The sequence below is a fragment of the Hypanus sabinus genome, chromosome 17, assembly GCF_030144855.1.
Source record: "Hypanus sabinus isolate sHypSab1 chromosome 17, sHypSab1.hap1, whole genome shotgun sequence".
NCBI classification, from domain to species: Eukaryota; Metazoa; Chordata; class Chondrichthyes; order Myliobatiformes; family Dasyatidae; genus Hypanus; species Hypanus sabinus.
In genome coordinates this window covers 68813372-68839022 of record NC_082722.1, presented here as the reverse complement: position 1 = coordinate 68839022, position 25651 = coordinate 68813372, and the positions used below count along the sequence as shown (strand labels likewise).

General features: G+C 39.6%; 2 long non-coding RNA genes across 2 annotated transcripts in view; one reads left to right on the top strand and one right to left on the bottom strand.

The window, feature by feature from the left end:
* LOC132407027 (uncharacterized) overlaps positions 1 to 13302 on the bottom strand; it is a 163227-nt gene extending 149925 nt beyond the window's left edge. The window contains exon 1 of the long non-coding RNA XR_009516347.1: positions 13251 to 13302. This is a non-coding gene — a long non-coding RNA (uncharacterized LOC132407027). The remainder of the gene's footprint in view (positions 1 to 13250) is intronic.
* The window catches only part of LOC132407028 (uncharacterized), a 44879-nt gene continuing 26414 nt past the window's right edge, over positions 7187 to 25651 (top strand). Inside the window, exons 1-2 of the long non-coding RNA XR_009516348.1 lie at positions 7187 to 7258; positions 17407 to 17555. This is a non-coding gene — a long non-coding RNA (uncharacterized LOC132407028). The remainder of the gene's footprint in view (positions 7259 to 17406; positions 17556 to 25651) is intronic.

Sequence of the window (25651 nt, the reverse complement as noted above, 5' to 3'; positions counted from 1 at the left end):
ATGGTTTAACTACATAATGCCCCATAGGCCTGATTTTATTCTCACAAATTAATGAATCTGTTTAAAAAAAAAATCACTCCCTACTTGTACATAGTTCTTTCCTTTTGCTTGTTTTTTCTTTCCACTCTCTTCTATAAGTGTATACCTCAGATAAATACTTCGTGGAGATTTTATGATCTATATGATTATATGATATATATATACAATTTCTGAAATACATCTTACGGAAATGTTTGTTTGATGAACTTCAATTAAAAAAAATTACAAAAAAAAAAAGTAAAAGGAAACTTAACTACAGTCTACATCTTTCTGCATTCACTCTTCTCTGTAAAAATTCCTCATAAACATCTCTGCGTAGTGGAAAGCCCATAGTTTGACCAACATCTCAAATCCACAACCCTATTGGATCCCATGACCTCTTTTCTGCACCCTATCTAAGATCTTGCTGTTCTTCCTCATGTCGAATGCCCAGAATTAAAAACAATAGCCTAGGCAAGGGTGCCATTTATGGGTATTTCCTTGTTTGTTTCCTCCATGTCTCTGTTCATACGGCAATATTTTTATATACTTTTCAATAGCCTTCATTTGTCCTGCCAGCTTTGGTAAATTTCTGGACATAAAGTCACAGTCTTCTTTGTCCCTGCATTGTCTTAAGTTATTAAGCTTAGATTAGTTAATGTATTTAGCGATACAGTTCTTCGAACCGCACCATCTAGCAACCTCGACAACCACGATATTTTCCTAACTTAATTGCGGGATAATTTACAATAACCAATTAACCTACCCGGTACATCTTTGAATCATGGGAGAAAACTAGAGGACCCAGAGAAAACTCACACATTCCCTGGGAAGCACATCCAGTGACTACTTACAGAGGATTCCAAAACTGATCTTCCAACTCCGACGCCCTGATCTATGATAGTGCGGCACTAACTGATATGCCATCACGGATTTATATTGCTTTTCTTTATTCATCCAATAATTCCATACAAACAGGAAGTCACTTGCCTATTCCCTGCTGCGATACCAACCAATTTCACCACAATAAGTTCCCAGAAAACTTAATGTGACACTGTCCAAAAAAATCTGTTCATTTTTTTTCAATAGACCAGGGTAAATATTGGCCAAGACACTCTATGAAATTTTGCCATGCAATATTGTACTTCAACATAAGAAAGTGGGAGAGGCCTTGGCTTAATGGCTTATCTTAGTGGTAATCCAAGAGGTGCTCTTTAAAAGCAGAATTTTGCTTTAGTTTTCTGAAAAGAACTTCAAGCTTTGGACTTGGTGGCGACTGGTGTAATCAACTGAGCCAACAATTCCAACTTCAGTCACAAATCTGATTTTGACAATCTCTGTCAAATTTGTGACAGAAAAAAAATGCAGATAAGAGTATTTGAAGCTCTTGAATAAATTGTAGGAATGTTCTGTGCTATGAAAAGGGATCTAGTGAAGATTTTTTTGAAATGTATTCTTTCCTTACAGTTACAGACGTCACAGGCCTTATCATCATTAGTTTCCCGTTCCTCATTGTCTTGTACTGAGGGGATAGTTAAGAGCCAACCACATAAATATGTCTAGAATCTTATATGAATCAGTATAGTGCATTTGCAGCCCTACAGGATGTTAATCAGACATACTCTTACTATTCTTTTTTCTTAACAAATTAAATTAGCATGTTTTACTAATTCCATATTTATCAAATTACTTGAATATAAATTCCTCAGCTGCTGTGTGAGATTTGAACTCATTTTCCTCAAACGGTACTTCAGACCTTTGGAATTTAGTCCGGTATCTAACCCATATGGAAAAAAAACAGTTCCGATTTTCAGAAAAGTGTTTTAAACACTGACTTAAGATAAGTAAGCCAATGATAAGAGATGAACAATTTTTGTAAGTTACTGTAAATCTGAATACTTCAATGAAAGTAATTTTTTAAATAACTTCTTAAAGATAAATATACGGAAGCTGCTTTGCCCTTCAAATCAGCTCCATCATTCAATGAGAACATGGCAGAACAATTAAATGTGTCTTTTCTCCGTTCCCTAAAAACCTCTGTCCATGTGGGGCAGTATGGTGGTTTATTAGGTGGAACAAGATCAATTCTATCTTGAATCCAACATACTAGTGCAATCACAAGGAAGGCACACTGGTGGTTATATTTCATTAAGAGTATAGTATTCACCAAAGACTCCAGCAAATTTCTACTTATGTACTATGAGTGGTTGCATCACCGCCTGTCCTCTCCCATCAAATTTTTGAACGGTCCATGAACCCATGAACACCACCTCACTACTTTTCTCCTTCTTTTACAGATTTCTTGTGAATTTCTAGTAATTCTTTATGGATTGCACTGTAATGCTGCAGCAAAACAACAAATTTCATCAGGACTAAGGGTCTCAGCCCGAAATGTCGACATCGCTTCTCCCTATAGATGCTGTGTTCTACCAGCATTTTGTGTGTGTAGTTGTTTGAATTTCCAGCATCTGCAGATTTCCTCATGTTTGCTCTTTAAATTTCTCAACATATATATCCGCAATAATAAACATGATTCTGATTCTAATTGTTCTCTGACCAATAGGGGCTTTTCCTTTTGATTAGTTTCTCATATTGCCAAGAAAACATTTATTAAATCACCCCTTGGGTTTCCTAATTCCAAGGAATGTAACCTTGGTATTTCATAATTGCTGCTTAAATGGAATAATTTTGCAACTTGTGTTCTTGGTATTTTTTAAAATTTATTTGCACAATTTGCCTTATATTGCATGGTGATTAATTGTCTTGCTGTTTATGAATAGATTTTTTGTAAATTCCATTGTATTTCTTTATTTTCCTGTAACTGCCTGCAAGAAAATGAATCTCAAGGTAGTATATTCTGAAATATGCATACTTTGATAATATATTTTACTTTGATTTTGACTAATTGCTTGAAGGGGAAGCAAGCACAGGGAGATTAGAAGAAAGTGGGGGATGGGAATAATTAGACAACAGTAACTTAACACCCACAGAATGCTGGAAAAACCTCAGCAGGTAGGGTAGTATCGCTTGTGCCTCCTCATCTCTTGCACATCTTCTAACCTGATCATATTATTTACTATGACCCTGATGAAGGCTCTTGGCCCGAAATGTCAACTCATTATTCCTCTCCATAGAAGCTACCTGAGCTACTGAGTTCCTCCAGCACTCTTACTCGGGATTTCCAGCTACTTGTATTAGCAATAATTGAATAGCCAGTATGAGGGCAATGAATAGAGTTCAATCAAAAGTTTGAAGTTCAAAGTACTTTGATTATTAAACTATGTACACACTACCCAGGCTTGAGATTTCTAACAGGCAGCCACAAAACAAGAAACCCAAAACAACCTATTAAAAAAAGAATTCAGACAAACACCCAATGTGCAGAGAGAAAAACAAAACAAGTCATGCAAAAAAATGAAAGTAAGTAAATGGCAATTAGGGCGAGAGTGGCTCCGCAGACATGAGGCCAGGAGCAATTGATGTAGGCTCACTGTGCCAGCCTCCATTCAGCACACAGCGGAGCAACAGTCACGGAGTCACAAATCCCGGAGCAGGCGGAGGAAGCCCACAGCCTCATCCTCAGTGCAGAGAAAGGCAGTGAGCAGAACCAGCCCAACTCTCACTCCTGGTCCCAACACCCTGCCCCTTTCATCCATCTGGCCTGGCCTTTAAATCATCCAAGTCTTGTTCTATGGTCTGTCGATCATGCTGCACTCCTTCTGTGCGGGATGATCTACAGATGGAAATAGATGTTGTTCTTGCATGTTGAAGAACCTACTAAATACTTAAGCCATGGAGAGTACATATACAAACCCGCATAGTGATTGTGGAACTATCTTCCAGTATAGTTTTCCAGGCAACAGTCCAGGGATTAGGAAGAGTGGGGAGTAGGAGAAATTACCCTGATGTTCTGCACGTAGCGTTTTCTCAAGGGGCTGTTTTTGATTATTGAGCCTGTGGTCCGGGGGTCACTGCAGTTAAAACTCATTGCACTTTGAGGGCATGGAGTACAAGGACAATTATCATCAGACACGTCTGCCATTGCTGCATCGAACAGAGCAAAGAAACAGAACAGAAGTGCATATCAAATTAGAACAGAACGTATCATAAATATTAAAAGATAGCAGTAACTCACAGAGCAATCGCGAAACTGTAATCTAATCTCAGGGCCAGTATTGCAGCTCTAAAGCACTCGAACTCTGCTCTTTATGATATCATCTCCAACCTCTTGATTAAATTATAGTCTGGGTTTCATTCCCAGGTAGCCACTGTTGTTTACTTCTGTAACTGAATACAAGTACCTTTATGACTGAATCCTATTCTTTTCATAACCTTTTTTTGCCTCTCAAGTACCTGATAGCTCTTGAACTCAGCCATGACTGATCTGCTTGCTACTGTTTGCCAGGCATCAGACTACAAACTCATTTTCCTAATGAACTCAGAGCCTTACAAGTAGAATTATGCAGAGCTGCTCCTGCAAGTGTATTTTGATTATAGAGTCATAGAGAATTGCAGTACAGAAACAGGCCCTTCGGCCCACCCAGTCCATGGTGAACCATTATTCTGACTAGTCCCATTGACCAGCATCCGGGCCATAACTCTCCATACCCCTCCCGTCCATGCGTTTCTCCAAATTTGTTTTAAAAGTTGAAATTGAACCCGCATCCATCACTTCCTCTGGCAGCTTGTTTCACACTTTCACCACCCTCTGAGTGAAGTTGTTCCCTCTCATGTTCCCCTTAAACATTTCACCTTTCACCCTTACCCTATGACCTCTAGTTCTAGTCTTACCCAACCTCACTGAAAAAAGGCCTGCTTGCATTAACCCTATCTATACCCCTCCTAGTAAGATCTAACCCATTAGCTGCTGCAATTTTTTATAGCACAACAAGCTACATGCTCTCTTGATTAACAACAAACAAGAGAAAATCTGCAGATGCTGGAAATCCAAGCAACATACTCCCTTACTTAAACTAGTTTTCAATTCAGACCATGAGTGACTATCTTCTCAACTTAATCATCTCCATCCTCCAACCCAACCATATCTTTTCCATTACTTGCCCATTAACCAGCGCTATCAGCAAAAGATTAAATGGCTGGGTTACCCAAAATTACTTTTTCTGGGATCACATTTTGTGAAAAAGCATCTGGTTCAGAACAGTCACAACTTCAAAGTGACTTGTAGAACTTATATTGATGAATTTTTCTTGGAAAAGATTTAAAGGATTTAAAAAGATTTAAAGATTACATTTATTTGTCACAAGTATATTAACACATCAAAACATACAGCGAAATGCTTCTTTTGCGTTAATAACCAACACACCCAAGGATGTCCATAACTGCTGCAGCTAAGTTCTTCATTGCACTGGTGCATATGACAATAAATTTAACTTTGAGTTGACTTTGTAACAATAACAACTCAATTAGCAATTAACTAGCATACTTAAACTTGTAGAAGGAAAGCATCTGCACTGATACAGCTTCTCTCATTTCCACCCACAGTTCACAAATGCTTTATACCTCCCTTTACAAATCAAGGTACTTAAGAAGCTTTGTAATGAAATAACATCAGAGACACAAAGCATAGTGAGAATATGTGTGTTGTGATGGTCATCTTAGATCTACAGGGACAAAATACCTCTGTCTGTCATGTTTCTCTCTATAACTCGTTGAGCTAGCCCACCAAAATGACATTGTGCTAAACATCCCAGGGAGCTTCATGAGGGAAAATCTGAGTAAAATTACCACAAAGTACACACTATTTATTAACCTCTGCCATCAGATTTCCAAGCAGTTCTTGAATGCATAAACACTGCCTCAATATTTTGCACTATTTGTTTATTCATTTGCTCATTTGGTTGACGTAGCCTAGTCATAGAGTGCTACAGCAGAGAAACAGGCCCTTTGGCCCATCTAGTCTGTGCTGAATGATAATTCTGCTTGGTCCCATTGACCTGCACCAGGACCACAGCCCTCCATACCCCTCTCATCCATGTACTTATCCAAACTTCTCTTAAATATTGAAACCAAACCCATATCCACCTCTTCTGCTAGCAGCTTGTTCCACACTCACACCATTCTCTGAATGAATATGCTCCCCCTCATGTTTCATTTAAATATTTCACTTTTCACCCTTAATCCAGAGCCTCTATTTCTAAGACCATATAACCATAAGACATAAGAACAAAATTAGGCCATTTGACCCAATGAGTCTGCTCTGCCATTTCATCATGGCTGATCCATTTCCCTCCTAACCCAATTCTCCCTTCTCCTTGTAACCTTTCATGCCCTGACTAATCAAGAACATATCAACCCCTGCCTTGAATATGCTCAATGACCTGGCCTCCACAGCCACCTGTAACAACCAATTTCACCCTCTGGTGAAAGAAGTTCCTCCTCATCTCAGTTTTAAAGCGGGATCTCTCTATTCTGAGTCTTTGCACTCTGGTCTCACCCAATCTCAGCGAAGAAAGATTAATTGCATTTGCCCTATTCATACCCTATTTTGCCATTTTTTTAAATCACTTGCACTGTACTGTTGCTGCAAAAAAGCAAATTTCACAGCAGGTATCACTGATGCTAAATCTTATCCTGATTCTAATGGAGATCTTCCAGCACCTCGTGTCTTGGTTGCCATCACTAAGCCTGCTATTTTGATCTGGATACGAGCTAATAGAAGAGCTCAAGAAAAGACGGAGATGTGGAGGTTTCGGGAAGGAATTCCAGAACTAAGTTCTGGAAGGACAGAAGTGGCACCATGGGGCTTTCAAACCAGAACAATGTGATGTAGAGTAAAGGGAGGTCAGTGCCCTCAATGGGCCGAGTAGGTTCATTGAAGGGTTTGAGGAACTACTTAGTTTCTATTTCCCTTTATTAGTTCAGCAGCTTGTGGAATAAACCTGAACATCCTCATTAATGTCTCTTAGTCTCTCCCTTAGCTCATATGGCTTCATTTAATCCTCCTTGCCTTTAGAAACTTGTGCAACAAGCAAGTCAATAGACCATGTCTAAATACTAAAATAAATTCACTAAACTGTAACAGGATAAGTCAGCGCACTGTAGATATAAAAACCTTTACAGGATTAACTATTCCCCATAGAGCTGGTAAAAAAGTAACAAGCAGATGAGTCAACTGCAGTAAATTGCAATGTAAGTATTAACCTTATCCAGCAAATCTTTCTCTACCCATCCACATGCTCTCTCTGGCCTCTTTATCACAAGGGATTACATGGTGGGAAAGGTGAGTTGGCAGTGACACGGGTGCAGGGAGGTGATTGTGGAATAAAATGTTTAGCCATAAAGGACTACCAGGAGAGGTATGGGGCAGGTTTGATGGATATGTTGGCTTGTTAATTTTATTGATCATGTCGGATAATATCAAGGAATTTTAGGATTTCAGAATCGGGAAGACAGCGAGTGAAAATTGATTTGGAGAAAAAAAATCGGCACATACACGCATGCACAAGTACACGCCTACACTCATACACACATGTGCACACAATTGCCCGCACAAGGCTTCACGGTAGTCTTTCTCGGGGTAAACACGCGTATAAAGCGGGCGTCTTCTTTTGTAAAAGCGAAAATCCTCTTTGGTTTGCGAAAACAGGTACTAATGTAGGTCTTTCGTAACAGCGAGCTATCATAAAACGAACGTTCGAAAAACCAGGGCCACCTGTAAACTAGTTCAGTATAGTACCATGATGGAAAGGCAGAGCACTCTATGGGTCAGATTGCCAAAACCTGCTCCTATGTCTTTGGTTTTATGTCTTATCATAGTGTAGGCTGCCTTCTAATAGTGGGGTATCACAGTGGTGAGAAAATTGGCATAAAGCTATTACAATGCCAGAGAACTGGGTTCAATCTCACCACTGCCTGTAAGGAGTTTGTACGTTCTCCCCATGGCTTTGCTCTGGATATTCTGGTTTCCTCCTACATTCCAAAGACATTCAGGTTAGTAGGCTAATTGATCACATGGAGTGTAATTGGATGGGGTGATGTAAGGTCGGAAGGTCCCACAACCATGCTGTATCTCTAAGTAAATAAAATAAATAAATAAATATATTTCTCCCAAACTCGAGAGTAGCCTTTGATTTAAGATAAATGTAAAACCCACACATGTTGACACCACCAGCATTTCAATGTTACTTCGGTGAAGTTTTCTCTACAAGTTCAAGAAATAATCCCAGCCAGTGCTCACATTCCTTACAAACGTCTGTACTTTCTATTAAATTTGCAGCTGTCGATCAGGCATCTCGTGTGGAAATTCAGTCTTAGCCTTTGTCTCATGACTCATCTTCTCTGAACAGTTCATCAAAAAGAGAAAGCCACTCAAATGTCAGTAACTTTCTTTTTAGCTGCTTTTATTTGCCACAATAGAAATGAATCTCTAATCAGTGAGAATGAAATTTGACTCTATTTTGTAGCGTCCTGATGACAGAACATTGGGCTGTCATTTTATAGTCACTCTCTCCCCAGATGCTTAAGACATTGGTGAGGCCTATTTCGGTGTTTTGTGTGCAGTTTTGGTCACCTACCTTCAAGGAAAGATGTAAATAAGGTTGGCAGAGTGACAAGGATGTTACCAGGTCTGGAGGACATAAGTGATAAGGAAAGATTGAATAGGTTAGGACTTTATTCCTAGGACCTTTGAAGGTTGAGAGGAGATTTGATGGAGGCACACAAACCCATGAGGGGTAAATGCAAGTTGGATGAGACTACAACTAGAGGTCCTGGGTTAAAGGTGAAAGGCAAAAAGTTTAAGTGGAACATGAGGGGAAACTTCTTCACTCAGAGGGCTGTGAGAAGATGGAATGAGCTGCCAGCACAAGTGGTGCATGAAAGCTCAACTTCAGCGTTTAAGAGTAGTTTGGTTAGGTAGACGGATGGTAGGAGTACAGAGAGCTACAATCCCAGATGAGGTAGATGAGCAGAAGCAGTTCAAATGGTTCAGCATAGATTAGATGGGCTGAAAGGCCTGTTTCTGTGCTGTACTTTTCTATAACTCTATGACTATATGCAGCTTGACTAGCAGAATATTTTAAATATACATTTTTGTTTAAATTTCAGATTTCTGGTTTCTGCAGAAATAACATAGAACATAGAGTAGCACAGTACAGCACAGGCCTTTTGGCCCATGATGTTTTGCTGACCTTTTAACCCTTCCTCAATCTAACCCTAAAGGTCAATCTTGCCCTTCCTTCCCAGATAACTCTCCATTTTTATTTCATCCATGTACCTATCTAAGACTCTCTTAAATGTCCCTAATTTATCTGCCTCTACCATTACCCCGGCAGCATGTTCCACATTCTTTTTATAAAAAACCTACCTCAGATATCTCCCTATACTTTCCTCCAATCACCCTAAAATTATTCCCTCTTGTATTAACCATTGCCGCCCTGGGGAAAAGGAAATGCTGTCCATTCTGTCTTATTCACCTCCACCTCTCATCCATGTAACATTAAAAATAAGTTTAGTTATACCACTACCTGCTTTTTCCTGCCTCTACCACTGTCTCAATCAATAATTCTACAACATCTTGATGCCCGAATCCTATGATGACATTGCAGTCCTTCAGACATCTATTGTTCTAAAGAAAGATTATTATGTTGGCATTTTGACTACATATTCCTCCCACAATGAAACATAGAAACATAGAATCTACAGCACATTACAGGCCCTTCAACCCACAATGTTGTGCTGACCGTGTAACCTACTCTAGAAATAGCCTAGAATTTCCCTACTGCATAGCTCTCTATTTTTCTATGCTCTATGTACCTATCTAAGAGTCTCTTAAAAGACCCTATTGTATCCCCCTCTACAACCCTCGCTGGTAGTGCATTCCACACACCCACCACTCTCTGTGTGAAAAAGTTAACCATCATGATAAATTCACTGGAAGATATTCAGTTAACTAATCATGTGATATCAACACAAAATTATTAATGATGTAGTATTATTCTGCATTAGGTAGGAATGTGACATTTGGTTATCAATGATGACACCACTACAAACTTTGAAATAAAATGATGCATGATATGCATAATAGGCTTTATTTTACTTAGAGATACAACAGAACAGACCCTTCCAGCCCTTTGAGCCAGGCCACCCATCAACCCACCGATTTAACCTTAGCCTAATCACAGGACAATTTACAATAACCAATTAACCTACTAACTGGTACATATTTGGATGGTGGGAGGAAACTGGAGCACCTGAAGGAAACTCACACTCCCGGGGGGTGGGGGGGGGGGGTGGAGATGCAAACGTGCTTATGGAGGCTGCTGGAATTGAACTCCAAGCTCGAGAGGCCCAAGCTGTGAAAGCTACGCAACAGTGTGTTGACAGAGCTCGTGCAGTATTGTGGTGCTCTTGCTTGTAAGATTGCAGAGTTCATCTCTGATAAACCTTGGCTGATCCTTCAGTGCTATCCTCAGGGATTTCAACACTATAGGGGGTGCCAATGTTTGGACTGAATATTAACATAGAACCTTACAGCCCTCCAAGTTGGTCTTAAAAGATAATATAACATCATTAGGAAAAAGTTTAGAAGCATTTCTCAATCCAGCAATCGAGATCATAAAAAGCATATTGTATGAATGCTGTTTTCTTAAGTTTATTGTGTACAGAATAGTTGTCCATCCCCGTTATTGCAACAATGTCTCCACTTAAAATGTTCTATAGTTAGTGTATGGTGCCTTAGGAGATTCAGAAATTATAAAACATGTTTTCAGAAATGCAAATCTCTCTCTCTAATTGTGCTCTAACAATTCCACTTCATGGGCTTGGAAATAAATCCTATATGAAACTCTCCTAACATGAGGTGCCACAGTAGCATAGTGGTTAACACAACGCTATTACAGCTCGGCACGTTCTGGAGATCAGAGTTCAATTCTGACGCCATTCTCTCAGGAGTCTCTGTACATCCTCCCCGTGGAATATGTGTGTTTTCCCTGGGTCCTCGGGTTTCTTCCCACAGTAAATACTGGGTAGGTTAACTGGTCATTGTAAATCATCCCAGGTTTAGGTCTGGTTTAATCTGGTTTGCGGGGTTGCCGGGGCGGTGTAGTTCAAAGAGCCAGTAGGGCCGACTCTGCGCTATATCACTAAATAAATAAATGACTCTTAGCAATACTTTCTGTGAAAGATCCTCTTGTTGCATAGGAGGAGCCTTTTGTACACATTCCTAGACACCCAATCAGACATTTAGCTTTAGGTCATACATGCATGGGGAACACTTACAGGACTTCTGGAACAGTGTGAAATGAGTGATGACAGATCAGCCATCTGCTTTTTGCCTCTCCCGGTCTGTGGTTTCCCTTGTTTGAAGGGATTAACAGATGGACTCAGAATCTAACTTCGATTCTTTTGCTGATTTCCTTCATCATCACTACGTTTAAATCGTGGAACTCCCTAAGGTGGAAAGTAGTCATAGAAATGGCAACAAATGGCTACTATAAAATTCAGCATTTCTGCCTTCATGTATTAACTCCGCCATGGACAGTCCCAAGCTTGACTGCAAAAGGAGGAGGGTTCGCTATGGGGCCAGCAACCCCATCCCATAAAATCGCACAGCTACAGAAATGCCAACAGGAGCTCCAAATACTTCATCCCTGAGAGAGAAAGGATCTTTGTCAAAAAGAGATATGAAGTTGTGTGGTGATGTAGAGAGCCAATCAATCTTTGGCAAGCTGCTGTTGATGGCCTATGCCCTAGTAGGGGTGATGGGCTTAGCTAACGGCTATAACTCCTCTGTCTTCATCTACTCTTTCCAAAGGAGTCATAAGCCTACTGGAAATACCCCACAAAAATCCAACCCAGAGTGTTTTAGAGCAATGTCCAAGGCTACATACCAAAACTTATGTCTGCCTAGGAGCACATTATAGTGAAAGAGGATGTGAAGTGACCTGACAGAGGTGCACAAGATGATAAGAGTGGACACCCTGAGACATTTTCTCAAAACAGAAATGACTGATACGAGGGGGCATAATTTTAAAGAGATTGGATAAACTACAAGGGGATGTCGGAGGCAAGTCTTTTACAAAGAGAGTGTGGGTTGTGGAAAAACTTCCCGGGGTGGTGGTACAGGCGTTAGAGGCATTTATGAAACTCTTAGATAGGCACATGAATGATAGAAAAATGGAGGGTTATTTAGGAGAGAAGGGTTAGATTGATCTTAGAGTAGGATAAAAGGTTGGCATATCATGGGCAGAAGGGCCTGCGCTGTGCTGTAATGTGTTACTTTTATATTCTTAACCCTTCTCTTCCTAAAGATAAATTGCTGCTTAGAATGTCAGAGCATGCCTAAGGAAGTTTTCCAGATGCAGAACCTGGGAATTCTCTTTCTCTCTTTCCCTCAGATGTTCTTTGAAATCTACAGCTTTGGCTAAGTCGTTAGTTATCAATCCTAATACAGTGCTTGATGTACAATGTAGTTTGAATGCACTCAGGATAAAAGCACTATGTAAATACACATTGCTACTTAATGGGCAAATAAACAAAATGTAAACTGATCAAGATGCAAATTTGAAAGTGTTTCTATGGTATAAGTGTCAACATCAATCACATGGGACATTAGTCAACCTCATGTCTGTTCTCTAAGGTGGACGTATATGATCCCAAGGCACCCAGAGAAATATTGAACAATAGAGAGTGTGGAACAAACTGGCAGTGCAAGTGGAGGAAGTGGATTCAATTTTAATATTTAAAGGAAATTTGGATAGGTATATGGATGAGAGGGGTGTGGAGGGGTGCAGGTTGATGTAACTATGCAGATTAATAGTTAAACTGGACTAGATGGGCTGAAGGGCATGTATCTGTGATGTAGTTTTCTATGATTCTATGACTTTAGTCTAGTGTCTTGGTGTCTCAACTAATACTTATCCTACAGCCAAAAATTCTAAATCAAATGATCTGGTCATTATGACATTACTGAATACATTTCCGTGCAGTTTCCAAACCATCCACTGTAGTTCACATATTTCCATGGGCACTACACAAAATACTTCAGTGGCAACATGGTTTTTTCAAGCATCCTGAAATCAGAGAAAGTTAACCACATTTTCATTTACCATTAGGTTAGAGCAGAGAGAGACAAAATGAATTTAATCTGAGCTCAGGCAGTTTTGATGCCCTTCAAATGTTCAGCCTTTACTCTGGCAAATTCAAAGGGAGCACTAGGATTCTAAGTGGACACGGGCTGCAACTTAGAAGATAGTAAAAAAGAAATTACTCACATCATCAGTGGAACCATGAAGAAATTTGGCTTTGAGCTCTTCAGCAGTTAAGCCTGGTCTGTTCTAAACAGCACACAGGTCAAAGGTTGTCTCCTGCACTGCTCATTACCCCTGACAAGTTTGACCCTTATTTTTGATTAACAAGATTCTGCTCAGAAGTTTTATATTTGGATTAACTTTACTTCAAATGGACAGATTAAAGTAGGAGAAACTCTTAACCTGAGAACCCATTTGCTGTTGACCTTTTGGTACCTTGAATAATGAGGGCTGGGAGAACACACTGTGCACTGCTTTGCAAGGTTCTTCTGTCATTTCACATAGGGGCACCGAATTAATCCAGCACTATCCCATTGCACAAAGACATTCTGGCAATCCACTGAACACCAGTTAAAATCAGGACACTAGAACCCTGCAGGTGTAGGAATCTGGAGCAACAATTTCCTGGAAGAACCAAGAAGCGTTTGTGGGAAGAAGGGGATGTCAATATTTCCAACTCAGTCAAGGTGCAATGTTTCAATCCGAAACACTGACAATTCCTTTCCTCCCACAGATGCCACTTGACCTGCTCAGTTCTTGCACCAGATTTTTTGTTGTTCCAAATAAAATCAAATGTGTGGCAGTATAGCTAATTAAAAAGAAAAGCTTGTATTTTCTTAACATCTTTTTTAATGCACTTCTATTGAAATTCAACAACCAATTTGCACATAACAAGCTCCTGCAGTATGTAATGGTTTGATCTGTATAAACAATTTGCAAGACAAGATTTTCACTGTAACTAGGTGCATATGACAATAATAAATCAATACCAATACCCACATGTGGTCAGGTGATAATAACCAGCTAAATTATTTTAGTTGAGTACAGTACTACATATAGGTCAGAAGACCTGTTATCTTCCAATCTTCATTGAATTGTTAAGCGATTATATGCTATTTCTAAAATTTGCCAAGAACAAGTGGAGTCATGTAAAGACCATGATCACCTATAATCATACGACTCAGTAAATAATGAACAAAAGAACATGAGAAAACAGATAGAAACCCAATTTAATCTTCCACACTAATTTAGAAATGTCTGATTAGATATTTGCATTAAAGAGCAGTTATACAGGTTTATCTAATAAAGTGGTCACTAAGTGTTTGTATCTGTTATCAACAATCAATTCACTGATCTGTCACCAGGAGACACAATAAAACTATTCTGTACAATGTATAAATGTTTTTATCTTCTATTGTTCCAATTCTGATTCCAGAATGAACTTCCACATTAATTAATGGTAATGTTAGGAATATGTGAATTCAAAAGTATAATTTCAAAGCTATGTATATTCTCATTAGATGTGACTAATAAGAGAATGCTTAATCACTGTCTAATGACACAGGCATTACTGAAATCTCTGAATTTCATCAAATTGGCTCACCACTGTTCACCAGTAACTTAACTGAACCAAGCTCAGACATAGCGTGGTTACCAGATCAAATCAGGGGCTTCACATTTGATGGCAGATGGCTCAGCCCTTGGCTTCCTAAAAACTTTTCCACAAGTCATCGGTATGAAGGGATTACAATCCTCTTCTGGATGTCAGCAGCATTTAGAAAACTTGACCAAATGCAGAACAAGGATGACAGTTTGGATGACATGTATCCATGTTAAACGTGTTAAACATACTGCCTTGTTGGAAATAAACAGAGACACAATGCAACATGGCGGATCTAAAGGATAAAGAGGAGAAGCATCTCCAGAGTATTCACATGAAAAGGATACCCACGGAATTTCATGTAAGGATGCCTATGAGGTTGACAGCACACTAACGAAGAAGTGACTATATGAGTTGTCCTTCCATATATTTGAAAAATCTCATTACTCAAGGCCTGACTGCTCCAAGAACATAGAACTTCAGTTATGCATAAGCCAACAGCAACGTTGAGGAGAGTACATTGCAGACCAACAGAACAAATCAAGCTATTGGACAAGACCAATGTGAACTACAAAATCCATCGCAGGGATTGCAGCAAATATTACGTAGGCCAAACTGGGAGAAAACTATCCACAAGGATCCATAAACATCAATTGGCTGTAAAGCGGCATGACCAACTCTCCCTAGTCTCTACCCATGAAGACTGAAAGGGGCACAAATTCACCTTGGCATCAGTAAAAGTCATGGCAGAAGCAACACATGACATGCAAGAGAATTCCTAGAAATGCGGTTTTCCACAAAAACTCTGTAAACAAGCACATAGACCTCAATGAGCCGACGCGGGCAAAATTCCAGACCACAACACATAAAGTTCGTCACACAACCAAGCAGCAATGAGATATCCTCCCCATGTTACAAATGAGTTTCCGAACCGATGATTAATCTTCTGATTGATAAGTATATAAAGGCCGAACATTCAGAGGACACATGGCAATCAACAGCAAACTGACGTCTCCTTGTGTGGTGACGGAACGTTTGCAAGTAAATTGCCAAGATCGGAGAACAACTCAAACCAACCATATCGCCTGTGTTGCTAAGTGTACTATCAATATGAAGCATTGCAGCAACACACCAAATTCTTCTCTGTGGTCCTCATTATCTCAAAGCCTTAATCTCCTTAAAGGACAAGAACATAAAAAACACTAAATTGGGTGGTAAATTTGTGGAATTTGTTACCACAGGCAACTGTGGAGGCCAGGTCATTGGGTGTATTTAAGGTGGAGATTGATAGGCTCTTGATTGGCCACGGCATCAAAGGTTATGGGGAAAAGGCCAGGAAGTGGGACTGAGGAGGAGAAAAAAGGATCAGCCATGATTAAATAGCAGAGCAGACTCGATGGGTCAAATGGACTAATACTGCTCCAATGTCTTATGGTCTTATAAAACACACTGAGACAGGAAAATGATGATGCTCTTCTGATTGGAAGTCTGAGACTAGTGGTGTACCATAGGGTTTGCTGCTAAGACCCCTGGTGTTTGTACTATATGTTATTGACATGCATGTGAATACACAAAGCAAGATTAGTAAATCTGCAGGTGATGTAGACAGTGAGAAAGATTGCTTTAGCATGGTATTGATTAACTGCAAAGTTAGTTAGAGCAATGGCAGATGGAATTTAATACCAACGACTGCAGTTTAGAATGTCTAATGAAGATAGACATTCACAGTAAATTGAAGAGTTATATTGGTGAAGAGAGGGACATTTGGGTACAAGTCTATAGATCCCTGAAAGAACCAGCATGAGAAGTTTGGGGACTGAATAAAGCATACAGTTTGCCTGCCTTCATTAAACATGACACAGACTATAGAAGCAGGGATATCATAGTAAGTTCATTGTAAGAGCAGGACATCATAGTTATGGACATCATTGGTCTTTGTAAGAGCAGAGGCGTCATTGTTATGGACATCATAGGTCATTGTAAGAATAGGGACATCATATTATAAGGAAAGTAAGGGAAAGTAAGATCATGAAGGATCACGCACACTCTGCTCAAGAACTGTTTGCACCACTCCCATCGGGGAGAAGGCCTAGATCATTGGGGTATTTTCCATGGAGGGTCCTGCTCTTCTATTAGTTAACTTTTCCTTCAATAGTGAGAATGGCTTCATTTTTCTGGGTTGTACTCTCATTTAAGTTTAGCATGTATACTTATCAGAATGGCATATGCTTGCATGGAGTGTTGATTCCTGTTTTTGTTGATGAAAGTGTATCCTTAGAAGTTTTATCTGACTTGTTATGTTAATTTTTTCTCAGCTCAAGCTGGTAAAACCTGAGATACAGGCATAGCCAAGCATGCACATTTGTCAATTGCTAGGTACTTTTGGATTATTCTAGTGGTGTTTAATATTGTGGCTTTCTGAAAATTTACATAGATATTACAATATAGCCCTTATGGTTTAATGCTATTGCGTAGTGCCTTTGGGATGACACCAATTGTAGATATTATCATCAGGACAATATATGCCTTGTTCATGTTCCAGAGTCTTTCAATTTTCTCTTTTAATTCAGCATATTTCTGGTGTTTTTCACATTGATTTCTGTAAGTTATGTGTGTTTGGAATGACTATATCTATTAAATAAGTTGTTCTTGCTTTTTTTTCTTGTATAATCGTATTTGTATTATTATTATTATTATTATTATTATTATAATATAATACTGGGTTTTTTTGTGCTGCAGCTGATCTGGAGTAACAAGTACTTCATTCTCCTTACATTCGTGTACAGGAATTGATGTTAAACAATCTTAAATCTTGAATCTTTGCCAAGACTATGGACCAAATGCATATAAAAGGGACTATTATAGGTGAGCACAAAGCTCATGGTGAGGTAAGTGCCTGTTTCTGTGCATTTTATCACCCAGGATGCTTGCCCAGGAGTGTACCTCCTTGCTTTGATTTGGACTTAATTAGGCTCCACTCTTTGTCCTGCACACTCTTTCCAAGATTGGGTTTAAGAAGATCCAAGCATAAGTGCAAGGGACAGCCCAGGAATAGCATATCTGGTGAGCTGTTGGTTGTGGAATGTGCTGTACTGTGATATGCAAGGAGGAAATTGGCAAGCTTCTGATTCAGTGCCAGTGTAGTGAATGCACAGACATTCTCCCTTTATTTAACATGGGGAGGCTGAGGCATGGACAGTGATCACATGGTCCTTGACAGACCAGAGTCAGGGTACAGTGGCATGGAATGCAAGACAACTGAGGACCCTTCACTGATGTAATTTTCCTTCGCTTTCACCACCTTTGTGATTGTTATGTTTTGTAATTCCAAAATATAAATCTAATTGAAAGAAAACAAGGAAACGGGAACAATGTGTGTACTCTAGTTTTGTTTTTACTTCAATGAGTGGTGTACTTATGATGTGGTGGCATAATGACATATGTCATTCACATACCCTGCCATAATAGAGAGACTTCATTTTAGGAAGAATACTTTGAGGAGTGTCTTCTTTTGTAAAATTTTCAGTTACTTTCTTTTCCAAAGGTAAATGTGACAATCCATCAGCATTTCCATAATTAGTCATCCTCTTGAATTTGATCGTGTTGTTGTTCCCTCCAAGAAACAGCCTACCTCCACATTTGTGCTGCTGCTGTTAGTGGAATGTTCTTCTGTGGATTAAGAATGGGCACGAGTGGTTGATGATCAGTAAAGAGGGTAAATTCTCTCCCATACAAGTGCTATTTGAGATGTTTTACACCACAAACTACACCCGGACCCTTTCTGTCAATCTGTGCATAATTTTTCTCTACAGCTGTAAGGGAATTATGGGGTGTTCACTTCCGTCACTCATAACATGTGACATGACTGCACCTGTACCATAAGGCTAGGTCTCACAGGTAAGCTTCACTGGACAATGAGGAGCATAATGTGTGAGTACAGTGTCTGATGTCACCATTTCTTTTACCTTTTTCTAAGCCACCTCACATTGCTTTATCCATTGCCATTTTTCCCAATCAGTAGTAATGAGTTCAAGGGGCAGAGCACAGTAGCCATGTTTGGCAGGATCTTGTTATAGTAGTTGACAAATCCTAAAAAGGACCACAGCAGTGACACTTCCTTTGGCTTTGGGGCATCCACCACTGCTTGGATTTTCTCAGCACACCAGTGTAATGGTGTGACCACAGTAAGTGATGCTTTGTTTAAATAACTCACACGTCTCATTATGCTGTGAACCCATAATCTTCTAATCCTTTTAACAATGTCTTGAGATTTTGGAGGAGTTCTCTATCATCCCTACTGGTAACAATGATGTTATCCAGTTAACACTGAGTGCTTGGACAGCCTTGGAGCTTTCTACCAGGTACAGGTACAGATGCTACTCTGAAAACAAACCTATTGTAGTGATAAAGCCTTTGTGAGTGTTTATGATGAAAAACACTTTGACTCTTCTTCATCTCCATCTGTAGGTAGGCTTCAGCTAATTCTACTTTGCTGAAGAATATCCTCCAGTAAGGTTTGCAAAGATATCTTCTATCCTGGGCAGAGGGTATTGATCTACTTTCTGTACTGGGTTGATGGTGACCTTAAAAGCACCACAGATCCTGGCAGACCCATTCTTCACGGCCACTGAGACCACTGTATTGCCCATGGGCTCCACTCAACCTCAGAAAAAATTCCTTCAGCCTCCAAGCGATCTGGCTCACTGGTTACGTTATCACAGATGGTATAAGGAACTGTACGGGCTTTGAAAAACTTGGGTGTGGCGTTTTCATTTAACACTATTTTACCCTTGATATGCTTGAGCGTTCCAGTGCCATCCTTGAACACTGCTGTGGCATCATCCAGTGCCTTTCATAATTTGCTTTCAGTTGACTCTGTTGCAGGGGATGTGACAAGCAAATGGTGCATGAATGTCCAATCCAGTTGTACTTGTCTCAGCCACTCACATCCCCACAATGCTGGCTCTCCTATTTTTACCATATATCAGCCCATTGTGGCTTGTTGCTTGCTGTATTTCACTGTTACAAGTTTTATTTTCACAGGAGTTATCTTTTTCCACTTTCAGTTCTTAGTTGGCTATCTGCAGGCTTTAGTTCAGTATCTTTGAAATGCTATTCACACTCATTTTGCCTATGTCTAAATGCTGCAATTTTGTTTATGCTCATTTTCCTTCCTGACTGCAGCTCAATTGTGTCTCTGTATGCCTTTTTGAAAAACAGCAATCTGAACTGCTGTCTTAAATGTGAGTTGTGCTTCAGTTAGGAGCTGCTTTTGAATGCTTTCTTGTAATATTTCACAAACTAAATTATTTCACAGTGCATCATGAAACTCATCACTGAACTGTCAGTGCTCAGATAATTCTTTTCAATTCAGCCTCATATGCTGAAATTGACATCCCTTCCTTTTGATCCCACTTACGCAACCAAAAGCATTCTGCTATCAACAATTCTAAATATTCCTGTGTGATATTCATAATATCAGCAAAGCTCATTTGAAGAAGTTAAAACTCTAAGCAAACTGTATGCTTTTCCACCCAATGCACTTGGCAAAACTGGCACTCGCCAGTTCCATTTGCTTTAAAATACTGCTCAATTTGTTCAGTATACACCAACCAGTTATCCTTGCATAATTGAATGTGTTTATCATTCTAACATAGCCAGCTATTTCTGCTTTTTTAATATATGATTATTATTACCTGGTACTCACGATTATGAGTGCATAAATTCATCTATCTTCTGCCTTTTTTAACTTGACTGCCTCTGTTCCTTCCCAAAGAAACATGTCACTGCTTCTTCCCCACTGTTTCTCACTGAGTTCTTTTTAACTATAACGTCTTGCTGCACTTCAACATTTAGGTGGTCATCTCGGATTTGTTTAAAACTTCCTCATCACAACTGTTATATTTTGTTGCTCCAAAACATAAAACTAATTGAAGGAATAATGCATACTCTAGTTTCATTTTTAACTTTAGTGAGGTATATACTTAAGTCGTGGTAATGAACTGACTTATGTCATCCACGTACTTTTACATATAACCTGAAATAAATTACTTAAACAACAATGAATGCCTAATCAAACAATATATTTACAATGTTACTCAAATATTACTGAAATATTAAATACACAACACTGATGTATCATCATCTTCCATCAGCTCCACCATTGTGGTCTTGGATGGACTGCTCTTTGTCCAGAACCTGCCCCTTGACATTACCACCATGGGAGACCCTAACATGAGCAAAGCGCCAGATGCTGAAACTCCAAACAGCATCACTCTTGGCATCTCAGTGTAACGCCCTGGGAAAGGTTTCACTGCTAATGTAATGGTTTCTCTGTAGCCACAGTGATTGGGTTATGACTAGAGATAACAGGGGCTTTGGAATGTGTGCCATCAAATGAGGGGACGTGTTGTTTCTTTCTTGTGTGTCTGAGAGGAGGTAGTTGCAGTCTTTTGTCGGCAAGAGATGTAGGGAGAAGACATGAAAGCAGCAAACTGGTAGACTGCAGGACGGAGTGGACTAGAAGTGCAGGTCCGGGAGTCAACGACAGTCGGAGGAAATCGACAGGGTATTCAAGGATATCTACATTGAGGGCTGGTGCAGGAAAGCAACATCCATCATCAAGGACCTCCACCATCCAGGCCATGCCCTCTTCTCACTGCTGAAGGTACAGGAGCCTCAGGACCCACATCACCAGGTTTAGGAAAAGTTATTATCCCTCAACCATCAGACTCTTGAACCAGAGGCAATAACTTCACTCACCCCATCATACAGCTGTTCCCACTGAACTGGACTCAATTTCAAGGACTATTTATCACATGTTCTCAAAATTTATAGCTTATTTCTTATCTTTTTCTCTTTCTGTTTGCACTTGAAAAGTTTTTGTCTGCCCAGTTGGGTGCGGTCTTCCATTAATTTTATCATGCTTCTTGTCTTTACTGTGATTGCCCAGAAGAAAATGAATCTCAAAGTTGTATATGGTGACATATATGTACTTGGATAATAAATTTACTTTGAACTTTAAACTTTGAAATAAAATGAGCTTCTCTTTACTTGAATATACTCTCGATTATTAAGATGTGTCCAAAAGGATTTATCCTTGGTCCTTTTCTGTTTCTCAGTTTTCTTAATATTGTTCTAGTTTACCATGCCCAGCACAGAGCACCACCTCTCTTAGCTTACAGCTACCTCTAAAGTCCTGCAGCTGAATACTGGAAATGATGAATTGAATGCTTCCACCACAGGTTTCCCCTGCAAGCGTCTGAACCAGGCTGTTTGCCACTGACCTTGACCTCTTGACCTAAGCTTTGAACCACATATTCACGCTTTCACTAAAACCACCTCCTTCCTCCTCATTAAAACCATTTTCCTCTAGACCTGATTACTCAAATGCACAATCAGACATCCTCGCTTATTCTACGCTCCATTAACTTGAGCTTATAAAAAATCCCGTTGTGTGTCTTCTAATTCATAACAAGTTCTATTCTCCATCATCCAAGAGTCGTAGAAAAGTACTGCATAGAAACAGGCCCTTTGGCCCTTCTAGTCCATGCTGAAACAATTTAAACAGCCTACTCCCATCAGTTTGCACTGGGACCATACCCCTCTGTATCCGTACTATTCATGTGCCAATCCAAACTTCTCTTAAATGTTGAAACTGAGCTAGCATACACCGCTTATGCTAGCAGCCCATTCCACACTCTCATGACACTCTGAGGGAAGAGGTTTCCCCTCATGTGCCCTTTAAACATCCCAACTTTCACCCTTAAACCATGACCTCTGGTTGTAGTCCCACCCAACTACAATGGAAAAAGCCTGCTTGCATTTACCCTGTCTAAACCCCACATAATTTTGTATACCTCAACAAAATTTCCTCTCAATCTTCTATGTTCTAAACTTTTCAATATTTCCTTATCAATATTTTCAGTATTTCCTTATTCAATAACCTTTTCAATATTTCCTTATTCAATAACTTTTTCAATATTTCCTTATAACTTAGGTGCTCCAAATCCGGTAATATCCTTGTAAATTTTCTCTGCACACTTTCAAACTTAGTTACCTCTTTCCTGAATGTAGGTGATCAAACCTGCACACAATACTCCAAATTAGGCCTCACCAACGTCTTATAAATCTTCAACATAACATCCCATCTGCTGTACTCAATACATTGATTTATGAAGGCCAAGTTATTTCTGTAAGAAATAAACTGCTGGGTAAACAATGCATAGTCTTTAAATTACAACCCTTATTTTTAAATCCATCCTAGATCTCTCACTTCCCCTCTAATTACTCAGGCCTGAAACCCCTCCGGTATATTCTCTGACACTTCTCCACTTTTATATTGGTCATCCTGAAATTTAAAGACTCCTCCATTGACTAAATTAACACTGAACTATTTTCTCCTCTTTGTCAGAATAAGATCATAAGATATAGGAGCAGAATGAAGCCATTCTGCTCATTGAGTCTACTCTGCCATCCAATCAAGACAGCTCTTTTTTTAACCCAATTCTCCCATCTTCTCCCAATAAACATTACCAATCAAAAACATATCAATCTCTGCCCTAAATGTACCAATTGACTTGGTTTCTACAGCCATCTATGGCAATAAATTCCACAGATTCATTACCCCCTATCTGAAGATGTTCCTCCTCATCTCAGTTTTAAGAGGGCATTCCTTTATTCTCAATCCAGTAGGTTTCAATGGGATCCAGCCACATGCTCTGAACTCAATCAAGTATAGGCCCAGAAGCATCAAATGCTCCTCATGTGCTAAGCCTTTCATTGCTAAGGTCATTCCTTTGAATCTCCTCTGGGCCTTCTCCTTGCATGTCAGGATATTCGTTAAGGTATATACCTATTACAGACAGAGAGACAGACAGACAGCCATACTTTATTGATCCCGAGGGAAATTGGGTTTCGTTACAGCCGCACCAAGAATAGTGAAGAAATATAGCAATATAAAACCATAATTAATTAAATAATAATAAGTTAATCATACCAAGTGGAAATAAGTCCAGGACCAGCCTATTGGCTCAGGGAGTCTGACACTCCGAGGAAGGAGTTGTAAAGTTTAATGGCCACAGGTTGGAATGACTTCCTATGACACTCAGTGTTGCATCTCGGTGGAATGAGTCCCTGGCTGAATGTACTCTTGTGCCTAACCAGTACATTATGGAGTGGATGGGAGTCATTGTCCAAGATGGCATGCAACTTGGACAGTATCCAAGTTTGATCCGTGTGTTTGATCACCTGCCCAATTACCTGTATGAACACCCTACATGTAATCCCTGGAAAGGGTTATCTGTGACCTTTCAGAATAAAATTGAAAACTAGAATGACGAAGGGTTGAAATGTATTCATACACAGGCACACCACTGGTGGAAACCTTCATTGCTTAATGGAAGCCAAAGATCCCCCATTGTCTTCACATTGCACCGGTTGGGCAGAGAGTATAAAAAACTGAAGTGCCACATCCTCAGGCTCAGGAACAGCTGCTTTTCTTCACCTACCACTTGGTTGGGGAATCAACCTTCACAATTGTAAGCCTACCTCAGCTACCGCAGAACAGAACAGAAAACATCTTTGTTTGTCTGGAGTTCTTCATGGAATCTATTGTGTTTATTTGTACTTGGTCTGAATGCCCATAAGGAAATTAAATTCAGAGTTGTATATACTGACATATATGTGCCTTGATAATAAAGTTGTTTTGAACTTTGAACATTAATGACCACTTCTTACACTACCATGGATTTTTCTCCTACTTAGAGTTTTGCATTAATGCCTTGACTTACACATTTTTTCACTGTCTTCTGTACTTTATTTTTAATTTACTGTATGTTTCTATGTGTCTGCGATGCTGCTACAGAGAGTTTTTCATTGTAACTGTACCTCACCATACTTCCGCACATGACGATAGACTCGATTTGATTTGACTTGACATTGCTCACGATTGCTGCCCACAGTCACGTGCCATCTCAGTCTTCCAAGACGTATTTGTCTGGGCAATCTCCATGTGATGATCTGCACTATCCAAGGGCCCTGCGAAGGCAGTTTGGAACACAGGCATAATATTCACAAAAGGCTGTTAAATCTTATAGATGATTTGGATGCAAATATACAAGGTGCGGTTAGTAAATTTGCAGATGATACTAAAATAGCCAGTGTTGTAAACAGCAGAGGAGGTTATGAAAAATTACAGGGGCAACTAGATCAGCTAGAACCCTGGGCTAATTGGCAATGGCTTTCAACTCAGATGAGTGTAAGGTATTGCACTTTGGGAGATTAAACCAGGGTAGGACATGTACAAGAAATGGTAGAGCCCTGCAAGGTGTTATGGAACAGAGGGGCCCAGCAATGCAAATACATTATTGAAAGCAGAGTCTCACGGAGAGAGGGCGATGAAGAAGAGTTTGGCACACTAGCCTCCATCAGTCAGAGAACTGAATATAAGAGTGGGGAAATCTATATTGCATTTACAGTGCCTATAAAATGTATTCACCCCACTTGGAAGTTTTCATGTTTTATTGTTTTACAACATTGAATCACGGTGGATTTAATTCGGATTTTTTTTAACACTGATTAACAGAAAAAGACTCTTCTGTGTCAAAGTGGAAACAGATCCCTACAAAGTGATTTAAGTTAATTACAAATATAAAGCACAAATCATCACTGGTGCAGCCAATTGGATTTAGAAGTCACATAATTAGTCAAATAGAGATCACTGTGTGTAGTCAAGGTAATTCAATTGATTGAAGTAAAAACACACCTGTATCTGGAAGGTGAGAGAGTATCCTGGCAAAAACTACACTATGAAGACAAAAGAACACTCCAATCAACTCCACCAAAAGGTTATTGAAAAGCACGTCAGCTGTAGATACAAGAAAATTTCCAAGTCACTGAATATCTCTTAGAGTACAGTTAAGTTGATCATCAAGAAATAGAAAGAATATGGCACAGCTGGAAATCCTCAAAGAGCAAGCAGTCC